Here is a 14,840-nt window from a genome sequence, read left to right as displayed (position 1 = left end):
CTCTCTGTTACGTGGTCAAGTCCGTATCTCAGATACTTTAGGCAATTGGTCAACTATATTTGGTGTATGGAAAAAAAAAGTAAAATCTCAAAAGTACTGAACTCCATAGAAAATTCAAAAAGGAAAGTCCCTAATCAAATGGCAAAATCAAAAGCTCAAACACATCAAACGAATGGATAACAACTGTCATATTCCTGACTTGGTACAGGCATTTTCTTATGTAGAAAGTGGTGGATTGAACCTGGTTTTATAGCTAGCTAAACCTCTTTCTTGTATGACAGTCGCATCAAATTCCATTATATTGACAACGATGCATGAACAAAACAAACAGACACTATAGGTAAAAATGTCAAAAAAGGGGTACAGCAGTCAACATTGTGTTATCATCTCAATCACTATAAAACAAACAAATGTAACAAAGAAGCACAAAAAGGCATACATCAAATTTAACATCCTCATTTTTCTTTTTTATTATACGATTTTATTTATATATGTAAAATCCACCCATAAAGGATGGAAGGTTTTAAGTACTGGCGTAGAATCGCGCGTTTGACGTCACACAGGTAGATATAAAGTAGTTTTGTCGTTCAAAGTATGAAGGGATACATAAGTACAGAGTCACGTCAAATGGATATCACAAAAAACAGACTTAACAGTAAAAGTAATATTAATAAAATAAAATAATTTTGCGTTCAAAGTATGACGGGATACATAAGTACAGAGTCACGTGAAAGATTGTAAGGTGTACATGTCCGACTGGCAGGTTTCATCCGACCTTGACCTCATTTTCCTGGTTTAGTGGATAATGTTTAGTTTTTGTGGGTTTGTCTATTTCTCAGATACTATAAGCGATAGGTCAATTATTATTGGTGTATGGAATGCTTATAAGATATATATGTCTGTCTGGCATGTTTCATATGACCTTGATTCATTTTAATTGTTCATTGGTAAATGTTAAGTTTATGTGGTTCGGTCTGCTTTCCATGTTCTATTAGCAGTAGGACCACTATATTTGGAATGATTGTAAGGTGTACATGTTTGTCGGCATGATTCAGCTGACCTTGACATTTTTTCACGGATCGTTGATAATGTTGAGTTTGTGAGATACTTGTAGTAAACCCTTCATATTACAAACTTTCAACATAAATTCAATTAAAGAAAAGCAGGCGAGAGATTTCAGCGTATGCACTCTAGTTTGTAAACTTGGTTTTTTTTCATGTGCCATATGTAACATAACGGTTTCGTATTTCTCAATTAGCATATATGTTTATAAATAAAGGCAACATTAGTATACCGCTGTTCAAAGTCATAATTTGATTAAGCAAAAACAAATCCGGGTAACAAACTAAAACCGAGGAAACACATCAACTATAAGCGGAAAACAACGGAAGAACAGAAACACTGAACTACAACAAAGCAAACTCCATCATACATAGAAACGGACGGTCTGATAACAGTATGTTTATAGTGATAAACTTTGGTGATATAAATCAAAACTTCATATGAACCTTACAAAATCCTAAGCTGAAATTTTTATATACGAATTCTTCTTAATTCAATTAACTATTTGTTTTCCAATAGTGAACTTTGACAGTTTGCATCCATTTTCAGCCTACCAACCGCTGTTACTGATCGAGATGTGCTATAGTTATAGGTTTCATAACGAATGCGAATTTGATATCGCTTGATATCAGCTCAAGTTGTTTAATGTCATTATGATAATAAATGAGCCTTTAACGAGTTTATTATTACTATTTTAATTGCATAGCTAGAATTAATATAACGCGATATCCAATTTCTAAGTTGGTAAACCTTATTTGCTTATGGTAAACACTATCTTTGTGTTAAATTTAAAAGTCCGCGACTCGTTGATTTAGTATTTTGCACATACCAGTATGACGCCATATGTCCTGTTCCGCCGTCATACATTAACATCAGACATTTTAAAACTTATAGTATGCTTCAGAATGTGAAACAATTTGACTAAAATAATATTCCAAGGTGAAAAGTATGAGTGTTTTGTAATCACATATCTCCGTTGTCATTGAGGAAATATACATCTATTTGACCCTTAAAAGTCATTAATGACATAACGAATAGCCAATGGAAATGTCGCAATATCGTTTCATGATACTTGATAAGCAAAACAAATTTACGCATTTTTCGCATCTTCCGTGAGGTGTTATACGAAAAATAATTCTTCGTGCGAGAAATGGATTACAGGTCGCAACCATAAGAGAATAAACTATCTTGATATAAGAATAGAGCAGATACTGCAGGAGTAAATATACATGAGGTAAAATGATAGAAAGTTACAGAAAAATATAAAGCACCCGAAGAAGTCAAAATATCAACCTCATGTTAAATAGTGTGGCATTCTAACCAATTGAGATATGCTCCAACTGAAAGAAACGAAATTTAAAATATTCGTATTTAGACGTATTCTTTTATAGGTATATACAACTGTACATACATAAACAGATAAATTTAGGTTAGGTAAGGCTTTTTTCTAAGTTAGGTTTACGTTAAGGGTTAGGTAAAGGTTAGGGTTAGGTTTTTGGTTAGGATAAGTTTAATATATATTTAAGTGTTGGGACCTTTAAAGTAAAAGAAGGCCAAACTAGCATTTTTCACATAATGTCAATTCTCCTGTCATAAATATCCCAACTGTGATATGGTACGTTATATTTCATCTTAAAAAAGAAGAAGCAAAAAGTAATCAAAAGGGATAATAATTGATCTATTTAGGGGAAGGTCAATCACGTAAGGCTTCAATTTGAAATGGATCACAAGCAATGCCTTCATCCGTAATCAAATTTACTAAAAATAAGACTTGATGCTGAAATAAAACACGTATCTAAATAGCATAGACACCTTTTCCTGTGATAGCCTTTATATAGGTGCATTTCACAGACTAAAGGCATTTCTTGAAATTATAAAAATCCATGATGCCAAGAAAGAATAAACATTGCCAATAACCGGAAGCCAGGTCGTTCGCACTGAACCATTTATTCACACCTAACAAATCTAAAGAAGTATCTATATAGGGCAAAGGGTAAGCATCCTTGCTAGTTAATAATTAAGACCCCTAAGGTCAATACAGAACCACTATGTCTGGCCCTTTTTCAGAAAGAGTAAAACTCTAAAGACCATTACTGGGCTCAATTTTATCATCTTTTAACATTGTGTCAATTTCTTCATTTGTCATTTATTTCTGTGTTAGAAAAACTCTCTTTGGAGATATTTTTATTGGTCTTGTATCTCCAGTATTTGTGGTGTATTCAAAAATGTCAGTGCGACATAATTTTCCATCAGGCCCAAAATATATGTTTTGAAATTAAAAAAATAGCTTCTTTATTTCCTCTTTTTGGGCTTCGGTTAATTTAAGGGAACTATCTCAAACAGATAATTTTTCATTATCTGGTTTGTTTAACTCCAAAAGGCTCAGAAATTTTACTGACACATAAAATATTTCCTACAACTTTTTGTATCTCCAGTGTAATATCTCTTATCTGTACAATTAAGGGCTTAAATAACAACTTTATTATCTTCAGCATTTACAAAAGCATTCGATATTAAAATCCTTGCTCTGCAAGATATACATTAGGTTCTATTTACATGTTATTTTCCCTTATATAGTTTGGAACTGTAATCAGTATTAAGTGGTCCTATGACTCTTAATCTAATTTAAGCATAATTGTTGTTTTGTTTTTTATTCAATTTTACCACGATTTCAAAAGTCATAGTAAATAAGGCTTTTGAAATGTTCAATTTAGCTTAAGAAGTATTTACTAAATCTATGCCTCACATGTTATCTAATTCTACAACAACAAAGTCAAAACAAAGTTCAATTGAAAGTCCGTCTTTTTTGAAAGGCTTTTCCATAAACTTTCAAATTTTCTCTGCCAGCTGCTGAGTAGACAAATAAGGTTCAAAGTTTATATTAAGTTTTAATTTATCATTTGATGACTTAGAAATACTAGTACATGTAACAGCCGACCCTGTATCTACTAATAACTCAAGTTTCTGATTGAAAAAAAAACCCTTTGTGACACCATGTTTAGTAAATTCATGTATCTAAATAGTGGACCTTGCTTCAGTATTTTGGGATAGGATCTCGGTCTCAAATCATGTTTCTTCGTATTAAAATCATTACTGTGTTGTTTTTAATAATTTTGTCTGTTTTGTTATGCACAAGTCCTAATCTACCTACAACTATTTGTAAAATGTCCTTTTACTTTTTTTGACGGTATTAATGACACTTTCCAATTTGGATTCTTTAGGTTTCCATATCATTAGTAACGCTAGTGGACTGTACAAAATCCTAACATTCAAATGCTATTGCTTTAGCACTATTTAATGTTGGGGGATGCGAAACCTGTACTCGAATAGGAGCTCAAAATTTTCAAGGCCTTGAATGAATTGATCAATTGCCAAGTCTTCAGTTTTATTATGTTCTTGATAAGCCAATTTTGCAAGCCTTCTAAATGCAAAGCAATAATCAGAAAGGCTTTCATTTTTCTTACGTACACGAGAATTGAATTCAACTCGAAAAACCGTTATTTTCTCTTTTGGTGCGAAAGGTCTACTTAGCCTTTTTTATAAAGAATAACTTCGCACTAAACTTATCATAGATACCAGGATTAAAATCTTAAACGCCAGACACGTGTAGCGTCTTAAAAAAACTCGAATCATAAAAGTTCAAAAGTCCAAATAAAGTCCGAAGTTGAAGAGCATTGAGGACCCAAAATTCTGAAATGTTTTGCCAAATACAGTTAAGGTAATCTATTCCTTCGGTAGAAAATTCTTAGTAGTAAACAAATTCAAAGTTTTGTAAATCGTTAACTTATGATTATGACCATAGGAATGATAATTCATGTCAACGCAGAAGTGTAATGATACCCTCGGGGCGGAATCCCCAACCAACAATGTCATCGACCCAGGGTTTGTAAATTAACTCATCATAGATGCCAGGATAAAATTTTACACGCCAGACAAGCGTTTCGCAATGTTTCTTCTTTCGCATCAACATTTTTGAGCTGTGCCCCAAAGACTCGCACACAGTTGTTGAGCCATTTCCCTTCATTCCATTGATTAAAAGGAGCTGTTTGCTCGAAATGAACAATATAGCCTTGTTTACTAAGTCAACACTTTTCCCATTGAATAAGAAATTGGCTCGAGTGGGACTGTACTTATGTTTGTTATTGCAGGACGACTTGCAATATTATACTACCTCTAAGATAAGCTTTAGTAAATAGGAGATCTGATTTATTTTTTTGTTTAAGTTTTGTCTAACCAACTGATTGACGGCCAGCAAGGGAATACCGAGGTCCGCAGTTCGAATCTCACAATTACCTTTGGATATTTTTATTCCATAAAACAATAATGATCACAAAATTTTCATTTTGAACTTGATGCTTGTGGCATGTGCTACATGCCGAATTATACGTTCAATTCGCATTTCTGAATTTGCCTGTATCTTTTCAAGTGATAATATACTTTGGTGGTATAATTATGTCAACATTTCGTATCAAAGTGATCAAGTTTTCAATATAGAGAACCTACTTCCATTCGTCTATACAAAAACAAATGCCAACAATAACAACCTGTTAGCTTTTAATGTATTTCTGCATCTTTGTCAATCGTTCATCATCAATTTCTTCATCTGTTATCCGGGCGAAGCGTTTCGGATTTTTCTTCAACGCCGTGTTGTTTTTTTATAGAGGGACGTAACACCACTACTAACCGTGTGTTAAAATAAACCACGCCTACTAACCCCATATGGATTATACACGGTCTCCACGCGATCGCTTTTAACCGATCATATTCCTAGAAAAGTATAGGAGGTAAGATAAAGATGTACATGACACAATCAATTTGTATATTAAAATTTCCACAATTCAAATATTACATCATCATCTGATTGGTTAACATAAGGATTATCTAGTAAGAATTTCTTTTCAAATACACTATGTATTTTTATGTTTTTGACACATACACACATAAGAGTAAGTGACATAATGTTTCATTGTTTTTGCCATTTACAACACTATTCATTGATCTCAATATACAATATCGTTCAGTTGATAGTAAAAAATTAACAAAACTGTCATTAACACCTTTCATCTTTCAACTTATTCCAAATAATAGTAAATGTTCACTCTGTACACAACTTATTCTACCAGAGTCACAATTTGCAAATAATATCACAAACCATTCAGACAATTAGTTATGAAATTCTGCAAGTTCATCACAGTTGATAAAAATTCACTACCACAAATATCACATAGATCGTCAGCAGACCATCCAATTCAAGCAAAATAACAAAAATATCGTACTCCAAGGAAAATTCAAAACGGGAAGTCCTTAATCAAATGGGAAAATCAAAAGCTCAAATAATCTATTTCAATAAACTTTGAGGTTTCCAGAATAAATTTACATTATACCAAATTTTACTTAACTTATTGTCATCAGCATAAAATTTGACTGCCATATTTCAATACAACAAGGATCTTTAGTAACACCATCTACGAGTGTCTTGTAAAAGAACTAGGAATAAATGAGCACTCAGGTAATCCCACATACAAAAACATATCATTTGACAAGGATGAGATTTTGGCGAATCATAAGTCCTTCATGGCTTCAATGAACATTACATTTAACAGCAAATCTGAGGACTTGCCTTGTTTGTATTGGATACCTAAGTTTCACAAAATTCCGTACAAACAACGGTACACTGCCGGGTCATCTGCATTACCTACAATGGAATCGACCATTACATTGACAAGAATTCTGCCCGCAGTGAAAGAGGGTCTTCAGAAATACCGTTACACTGTTTAGTCGCGTAGTGGTATTAACCATATGTGGATTCTAAAAAAAACTCTAAAGAACTTCTGGATAATTTTAAATCTCGATCTTTCTCTGAAATTAATTCTATCAACACTTTTGATTTTTCAACCCTATATACCACCATTCTTCTAAAGGAAATAATCCACAATGCTTTTCAATATAAAAATGGTAGCATACGCTATAAATTTATAGCTTTGGGATACCATACGGCATATTGTGTTAATAGTGAACAAAAAGGTAAAACATGCTACAAAGAGTAACAAGTGATCAGTATGCTGGAGTTTCTTATTGACAACATATTTGTTGAATTTGGAGATAGGCTTTTTCAACAAATTGAACATTCCTGTGGGAACAAATTGTGCATCTCTCCTTGCCAACCTCTTCTTATGTTTATATGAATCGGAGTTTCTTCAGACACTTGTCAAAAACAAGAAGGTCAAAGAAGCCAGATCATTTAATTTCACATTCAGATATATTGATGATGTGATGTTCTTCCCATTAACAATCCAAACTATTCTAATTGGGTTACATTAATATATCTTCCAGAAATAGAAATCAAAGGAACAACAGACACGGCTTCCTCTGCCTCCTTTTAGACTTATACCTCGAATTTGACATAAGGGGTCATCTCAGCACCAGAATCTATGACAAACGAGACGATTTTAATTTTGAAATCATAAATTTCCGCCACCTTAGCAGCAATATACCAACTTCACCTGCATATGTGATATACATTTCCCAACTCATTCGTTATTCAAGAGCTTGCAGCTGCTACTCAGACTTTATAAAACGTCACCAGTGTCTGAGCAGAAAGTTGATGAGCCAAGGTTATGTCAAAGAACGCCTCGTCCTTTTTCTTAAAAAAGTTCATAGGAAGATACCAAGAGCTTGTTTAGCAATATTCCGTACCAACTTCGCAAATAATACATGATGGTCTTAAAGTATAGATTCTAGGTATTGACGTTGTTTATCATCTTAATTACGTGTTATAGTGGTCTTTTTATTTGTCCTTGTACATTTTTAACCTTTACTGTTTAGTCCATTTTTAGTATAATACTTTTGGCGTGGCTCGGTACTTATACACCCCGCCATTGTGTTATTGTGTTATTCTTGTCTTTCATTTTTGCTTGGTCAGAACCATTTTTCTATACTTGATTTTAATTCAGACAAAATATACGAAGCCTCTAACATTTCAAAATACACAATCGGGAGATATCTTAACTCACAACACTTTTCAGAACTGTTGACGTAACGTTACAACATGCCTGCAGTGAAGTGCCCAGTACCTGATTGCCAATATGAGACAGATGATCTCGACGCTGTTGTGGTTTCAGCATTACTTACGATTTTAATATTTTGATAGAATTAAGGATAAACGAATGTTGTATTGTTTAAACGGGGAAATTGATACAACAGTTCATTTGGCACCCGCTGGTGCCATTGTCTCAGCAAAAAATAAAAAAAGTCCAACTGCTGCATCAGCTAGTTCTAGTGAAGATTGTACATACTTTGTCTCTCGTTGTAAAGACTACATTCAAGCAACTAAGGTCAGTTTCAAAGACCATGTTATTCAACTTCTAGAATATTGTGATGAAACTTTGCGAAGAGAATTACAAGATCTGCCGGAGGTTACCTTGTTGATAAATATGAACAACAAGTACTTGCAGCCATGCGAACACTGGCAGTGAGAGATGAAAACACTATGGTAGCACGTGTTTTAATTCATGGCAGGACGCAGGATCGAGACGAGACAGTACGTTTATTTGGTGCCAGACTCCGAGGCCAAGCCAGCGTTTGAAAATTCACATTGCAATGTCCGGAATGTGAGCATAGTGTCGACTACACAGAAGCAATCTTACGTGATGTACTAACCCGTGGACTAAGTAACCCTGATATTCAGTTAGATCTCTTAGGAGACAAAAATCAGGAAATGACATTAGAACAAGACTTTAAATTTGTTGAAGCCAAGGAAGCCGATAAGCGTTTTGCATCACGCCTTCTTGATTCACAAGGCACTGAAGCCGCCTGTAGTTCATACCGTCGAAGACGAAATTCTAACGTTGCCAAAGACATGAAAAACTTTGTTAACAACAAGGTTATGTAGCTTCTGTGGAAAAAAGGAACACGGAAAGGGTGCTCCACCCAAAATCAGGAAGAAAGAATGTCCTGCATACAAACATACTTGCAAAAACTGTGAACGGGAAAACAATTATGAATACGTATGTCGAAGCAATATCAGTAAGCCAAAAGTGAAACCAAATGAAGAAACTGAAAGTGCTGTATTCGATTCTTTTTGTGCGGCAACTGTATCCCCTCAAGAGAAAAGAACCATCCAGCTTGATCATATATTTACTCGCAAATGTATAACACATGGGTTAAACGACCATCACAACCGCAGCCGTTCATCAACATAGTTGTTAAAGTTGTAGATGATGATAACAAGCAACTTGGTTTTCAAAACTCTGAAGTGTGTCAACAAAGAAATGCAGTCATCCCTGCAATTGATGACACTGGTTGTCAAAGTTGCCTAGCTGGAAAGTGCTTCACAAAATTGGACTAACAAAACGTGACCTCATACCGGTGAATATGCTTACAACAAAGGCATTGATATACATGGGGCAGTCATTCTCAGACTATCAGGAAAGGACCAAGATAACCAAGAACTAGAAACTAGACAAATTGTGTATATAACAGACAGCTCAGACAAATTCTTTCTCAGCACAGAGGCTTCCATTACACTTGGCATAATATCTAAGAACTTTCCTACTATTTGTGAAATCGCCGGAGTGTCACTGTTACTTCCTTCCCGACAAACGATGAGAACAGGTTCAAAACACAAGTTGATTGAAACTGTCCAAAGAGGCAAACACCTCCTCCGATACCAGTGAAACTTCCGTTCCCACCCACAGGGGAGAACGTACCGAAACTCCGAGACTTTCTACTTTAACACTACAAGTCGAGCACTTTTGATACCTGTGAGTATCAACCACTGACACTCATGGAATGTGCACCTTTGAAATTAATGATTGACCCTAAAGCAACGCCAGTTGCATGTCATACTCCGCTTCCAGTTCCTTTGCACTAGAAGGATGACGTGAAAGCATCCTTAGATCAAGACGTCAGGCTAGGTGTTATTGAGCCCGTTCCAGTCGGCGAACCCTTTCGTCAATTAATTAAACCTTATACACCGTTTCGTTGGGATAACCAGCTGGAAATCCCTTACAAGAAACAAAGACAGTAATTGTTAGTGAAATCGAGGAAGGAGTGCGCATATTTGACAAATCGAAAATTAAGTGCTTAGCAACTGACTGGTCAAAAGCCGTATTTGGATTCTGGTTATTCCAGAAGCATTGCGAATACCCAAAGCTTTTACTATTCTGTTGTCACGAGGGTTCGAAAATTACACTAGTAGGCAGTCGCCTCACTCATGATGCTAAATCATGGTATGCTCCAGTAGATGGTGAGGCCTTAGCTGTTGTTGACGCACTAGATAAAGCGAGGTGTTTCGTTCTTGGTTGTGAAGAACTCACAATTGCCGTTGATCACAAACCACTACACAAAATTTTTGGTGACCGATCACTTGACCAGATTTCAAATACCAAGCTAAGAAACCTTAAGGCAAAAACATTGCGTTATAAGGTCAGAATGATGCATATCCCAGGAGTAAAACACCGTACTGCTGATGTTGTTCAAATGTCAAAATTCAACTTGCCGCAGTCTCGTCAATAAACACTCTACAATCAGGCACATGGCACATGGTACGTGTTGCTACCAACAGTAACGATGATATGGTTAAACTGGTAGAAATAATCGAAAATGGAATGCCTGAATTCCGCCATGAAATGCCTACTGAACTTTATGAATTTTTCCAGTTTCGAGAAGATCTCTACACTGTAGATTGTGTATTCATGTACAAGGATCGCATCGTTATTCCACCTGCCCTTCGCAACAATGTCTTGGCGATACGTCATTCAGCACACCAAGGTGTTGCGTCAATTATGTCAAGAGCAGAATTTTAGTCTTTTGGCATGGAATAACCCCAAATATCACTACTCTACAAAACGAGTGTAACCAATGTAATCAAATGGCACCATCACAACAAAGTGCTCCACCAACACCACCTGTTAAGCCGATTTACCCTATATAATGTGTGCGCGCTGATTTTTTCCATTATAAAGGCGTCATTTACCTGGTGGTCGAAGACATTTATTCTAACTGCATATGGCCAATCATTGAGAGCTCACAAGGTCTAGTTGAAAGCCTTAACATTTGTTACTTATGGAATACCTGATGTGTTATCTTCAGACGGAGGTCCAGAATTCACTGCCTCTACAACAAGGCAATTTCTTAAAGTATGGGGAGTACGCCATCGCCTTTCATCGGTTGCCTAGCTTTCCGCATAGCAATTACAGAACTGAAGTTGGCGTAAAAACAGTCCAACGTTTAATCACTGATAACACTGGACTAAACGGCGAACTTCAAACAGATTCTTTACAACGATCAATCCTACAATATCGCAATATACCTGATAGAGATACAAGATTATCACCAGCTATGTGAGTGTTTGGACGTCCAATACGTGATTTCATTCCGATTCTTCCAGGTCGGTATAAACCACATGACGCATGGCGTGACACTTTATCGAGACGTGAGCAGGCTGTGTGGCATAGACACATCAAGGTCGCGAAAAAACTTTCCGAGCACACAAAACAACTACCTCCACTGACTATTGGCGACCATGTCCGAATCCAAAAACAGATTAGTCCGAATCCCCTGAAATGAGACAAAACAGGAGTTATCTAGGTAAATCAATTTGACCAATATGTTATATTGATTGATCAGGTAGAGTTACCCTTCGCAACAGAAAATTTAGTCGGAAATACGAACCAGTTACTAAATACCCAAAAAGGATGTCAATTGACAGTGATTTGAAATTATTAGCCAAACAAATAAAGCCAGTGTTACATGAATCATCTCCTGAGGGTAAAACAAAACCTTCTAGTGTTCCTTGTTTAAAAAGAAGGTGCACACCGAAAACTTGTCTGCTACACCAGATAAACAGAACGACCAGGATCGAGACTCTCACCGAATAGAGTCACACCTCCCAGATATTGCGTTGAATCATTCACAACTACCAAACTTACCAATAGCAACAGATGGTCCGAAAAATGCCCATTACACAAAGCACTCCTATGGATTCGACACAAACTAATTCGTTTCCTCCTAAAAAAAGCTAAAACGCCAATCAGATATTCCAGTCGTCAGAAAAAGAACCGTCATGGCTCCACGATTACATAAATTAGATATAGAAAGTTACAAATGTGGAGTACCATATATAACATATATACACTTTTGTTAATTCACCAGATCATAAGTACTAATCAGTCATCGTTATATTCCAAATACACATACACATGACTTGTAGGGGGATACAGAAATATCAATATGACAATAATTAATTGATTGATTTTTGTTTCAGATCTCCATCCTTTCTGATGCAAATTAAAGATATGGGAAAACAGTGTAATACTCATTAACTAACCAACTGAGCTTTGAAGGCTCCACGTTAAATGCTCCTTTAATTAACCATTCATGTTTAGATGAAGCAGTTCCAATGAAATTGCATTTTAACAATTCAAAGTATTGCTTAGTCTGCTCACAGACCAGTGTAACTGATCGAGATGCACTTTATGAAAGTTCTAAATGTTATCACGAATAGGGGGATAAATAAAGAGTAAGTGTACATGAGGCAAAATAACAGAAAATGACAGCAAAAAAAATAGCCTTCAGAGAGAGTCGAACTCTCGACCTCCAGTTTACTAGACTGGCGCTCTAACCAACTGAGCTATGAAGGCTCCACGTTAAATGATTTGAAATATTCAATATTTATATCTAGACTTACTCTTCCGTGATCTATGGGCAAGTATATATACAAGTGCACACAGATAGACAGAGGAAAATTAACATTCTAGACGTTATGCAGTTGCTTCATCTTATCATATTTGTTGTTTCGGTCTATTGACATATTTATTGATAAATGAAGTTGCAAAACAGTTTTTTTGTCAATTACCTGTTTGTCATGACGCTAAATAACCAAAAAGATGTACTTATCTTTTCAATGTCGAAAGTAACCACTAGATATAAGTATACAATTCTGGTGTCTGAAATTATTCTGTCGCCATAGCTCAGTCGGTTGACGGCCAGACAGGGAATACCGAGGACCGCAGTTCGAATTTCACAGTGGCTTTTTGAATTTGAGAGCAAAATTTTTCATTTGGAACTTAATGTTTTTGACATTTGCTACAAGCCAGATCATACGTTCAATTCGCATTTCTAAATGATATCATAATTTGGCGATATAATTTGTCAACCTTTCGTTTGGGCGAGTCAAATCTTCGGTTGAAATTATTTATGTTCGAACTCTTGTAATTCTTTAATTAACCATTCATTTTTAATTTTTTAGATGAAGCAGTTCCAATGAAATTCAAATTATTGCTTAGCCTGCTCACAAACCAGTGTAACTGATCGAGATGCACTTTATGAAAGTTCTAAATGTTATCACGAATAGGGGGATAAATAAAGAGTAAGTGTACATGAGGCAAAATAACAGAAAATGACAGCAAAAAAATAGCCTTCAGAGAGAGTCGAACTCTCGACCTCCAGTTTACTAGACTGGCGCTCTTTTTATCATTAATAAAATTTTTATTACATATTTACATACTGTCAGCATTAGACATTCCTCATTGGTGAGAAGTTTTCTATTTACAGAGTTGTTAGTAGTTATCCTCCTACATTAGGAAAAAAATAAAATACATCTAGATGATACACGTTAAAAAATTTTAAAAATGTATAGCATATTAGTCCCAATTTATTCTATAGTAATTCATTTATCAAAAGTGTATATGAATTGAACAGGACAGATTCAATATAAGTTATATATTGAAAGCGAGACAACTCTCAAATATTTTCAAAAGTCGAACACACCTAAATGCGATCGATAATTTTACATTGGAATGTGATCTTTTGTTCTAACAACCAATCAAATTGAAGAAACTGTCTAGACAAACAAAACTATGTTGTCATTTTGAATATCCAATAAAGTGTTATTGTTTAAAAAATATTTGTAAAATAATTGTCTTTGTTGTGTCATTTTATCATACATGTATGCGTATTCAATGTATTTTTTAATTGTGTACTTGAATAGACGAAGTGCATCTATGTCTTTGTCATGAAAAACTTTTAAATTCCGTGTTTTGAATATGCAAAGTCGGGCTACACTGAGGAAAAAATTTAAAAAGTAAGTATTAATAACTTGTGAACGTTTCAAAAACCCAAGTAAAAATAACTGTTCATAATCAATGGAATTAACCATATTAGCCGGATATTGATAAAAATGTTGTGTAATATGTCTTTCAGGTAATCATGAAGTGGTTTGAACTTTTGACAATGTACAAACAGGTGACTAAGATTTTCTATACCCTGGCCGCACGTTTTGCATGTGCCAGTATCTGCCTGACCTATTCTGACCAACTTTTCAAGTATAAAAATAGCTCGATGGACAATCCTATAGTTTAAACAATGACAATCAGGAGGTAAACAACTCTGATTGACAACCACATAAAGACTTTTGAAATTGAAAGACGGATATTGCTCCGCCCAATGCTTTTCAGCAGAGGGCGTTTCAAAAAATTTTGACAGAAGAAGACTGTAAAATAATTTCGTCACAGCACTTCTAAGGTGAATTTCTCTGTCGTTATCTAAACAAATTTTAACAATCGGAGTAATCTCAACATTCAGAGGATTTTCGGATTTTAATAGTTCTTTCCACTCTTCAGGAATACATCGTATGATTTTTTCGAAAGCTGTTTTTATTTGTTCTGTTTTTTCATCAGGAAATTTTTGTTTTATTATTTCATCTATTGAATTCGATGTGAAGAAACCCGGCATAAATTCATAGCAAATGTCTTTTATCCGTATCAAGCCTGTTTGAA

At 35.1% G+C, this 14,840-nt stretch overlaps 1 non-coding gene across 1 annotated transcript; it reads right to left on the bottom strand.

Annotated features, from left to right (window-relative positions):
• Positions 1–12,630: 12,630 nt before the first annotated feature.
• Trnat-agu (transfer RNA threonine (anticodon AGU)) lies at positions 12,631–12,704 on the bottom strand. The gene has a single exon. It is a non-coding gene; the product is annotated as a tRNA-Thr (tRNA).
• Between the last annotated feature and the right edge of the window lie 2,136 nt (positions 12,705–14,840).

This window comes from Mytilus californianus, unplaced genomic scaffold, assembly GCF_021869535.1.
Source record: "Mytilus californianus isolate M0D057914Y unplaced genomic scaffold, xbMytCali1.0.p SCAF_5, whole genome shotgun sequence".
Lineage (NCBI taxonomy): Eukaryota > Metazoa > Mollusca > Bivalvia > Mytilida > Mytilidae > Mytilus > Mytilus californianus.
This window is presented reverse-complemented; position numbering and strand designations above follow the sequence as displayed.